Raw genomic sequence first — 1,960 nt, 5'->3', positions numbered from 1 at the left:
CTCTCTCTCCCTCTCTGCCCGAGCGGAGCTCGTCACCACCGACGCCGTTCGTCACGACCACAGCCACCCCCTCGCTCCCTCTCCGCATCCCTGAGCTCCGTCCCGACCCCATGGAGCTGCACACCGACGCACGCGACCAGAGGAGGCCCCAGTCGACCGGAGCGTCGTCGTCTTCATCTCCGGTGCCCGGAGATCGCCGCCGTAAATTCGCGTCGTCCAGAGCTTCCCCGACCTCGTCGTCGACTCTGCTAGTCCCTACGTGAGCCACTCTCCATTTTCCCCCTGGAATCCCCGTCGTTCCCCTCCCCTAGCTAGCTTCCCCACCTCCGCCGAGGCTCGCCGCCGCCATGGTCAACAAGCTCCGCGCTCGTGAGCTCGGCCGCTTGCCCGAGCATCACCAGCGTGCTCACCGCGCTCCTGCGAACCCGAAACACCCACGGGTGCTCCCTGCCATGCCCTATAGCGCCTTCTCCGCTGTTGCCCGAGCTCCGGCCGCCGCCGATTTGGTCGCCGCCGTCGATCCCGACCACCGCAGCTGCTGCCGCCACCACCACTGGATGCGCGAGTCTTCCAGCTCGCTGTAGCCGCAAACCCCGAGCAAAACGGTGCCCTGTAGCGCCGTCCCGAGCAACTCCGGCGAGGTCTCGCCGTCGCCGTGGTCGCCGGCGTCACTAGCCGACGTGGCCGCGTGATTAGCGCTAATCACGGCCAGCTAACCCTCCCCAGAGCCACTGACGTATGGGCCCCACGCCCTTATTTAATCTTTATTATTTTCTGTTAAGTTTTAACCTAACCACCGTGGGCCCACACGTCAGCTTTGACCGTGCTGACGTGTCTGTTGACCCGGCCCCACCTGTCATTGGCACTATCCAGCCCCAGTCACTGACCAGTGGGCCCCACTGGTCAGGTTTGACCTGGGACGCCCAGTTGACTCTGCTGACGTCACAGTGACGTGGTGCTGACGCCATAAATCATTTTCTGGATTTATTTTAATTCAGGAAATTCAGAAAATGCCCTAAACTTCAATAAATCATAGAAAATTAACCGTAACTCCAAATGAAATAATTTATATATGAAAAATTATCAGAAAAATCCAATCTATCCATCTGTACCATTTTCATGCATGTTTGAACAATGTTTGTCCTCTGTTTTGGACAAAACAAATAAAGGGCATTTAAATAATCATATATGGAGTTGGAATTTGAATCATGTATTCAAACCAACTTCATTTAAATCATAGCTAGGTGCATTAGCCCAAAACACATTCATATTGCCATGTCATAGCATGCATCATATTGTGCATTGCATTGATCGTGTTTCTTCTGTGTTTGCCGGTGTTGTTCCCCCTCGGTAGACGTTGTTCCGACGTTGTGATCGTTGACACTGATGAAGACTCAATGCTATCTTCAGAAGTGCCAGGCAAGCAAAACTCCCTTGTTCATTCCGATAAAATCCCACTCTCTCGCTCCTGCTCTCTTTTACTGCATTAGGACAACAACGATTCATCTGTTACTTGTTGCGGTAGCTGAACCCCTTTATCCTTTGCATGACCTGTCATTGCCACAGTAAATAGATGAAACCCACTAGTATGAGTAGGAGTTGCTTGAGCCCTATTGTGCCTACTCATTCATGTTTGTTTGTCATGCCTGCTACTGCTTAGAGTTGAGTCAGGTCTGATTCATCGGGGATGAATCAGAGGTGTGTGAACATGTCCTACTGTGTGTGAGCTAAGTGTGTGAACACGATTTGGTAAAGGTAGCGGTGAGAGGCCATGTAGGAGTACATGGTGGGTTGTCTCATTGCAGCCGTCTTCAGGAACTGAGTTCTGTGTTTGTGATCCATGACCAGTTACTACCACACATTGGGTTCCGGTAACTCGACCCCTCTCGACTTATTAATCAACATGATCTCTGTCCAGGAGTTGCAACTAGTTTCTGCTGTTTGTAGGTAGTGTTAGTAG

This window comes from Triticum dicoccoides, chromosome 5A (genome assembly GCF_002162155.2).
Source record: "Triticum dicoccoides isolate Atlit2015 ecotype Zavitan chromosome 5A, WEW_v2.0, whole genome shotgun sequence".
Classification (NCBI taxonomy): domain Eukaryota; kingdom Viridiplantae; phylum Streptophyta; class Magnoliopsida; order Poales; family Poaceae; genus Triticum; species Triticum dicoccoides.
Note: the sequence above shows the minus strand (reverse complement) of the source record.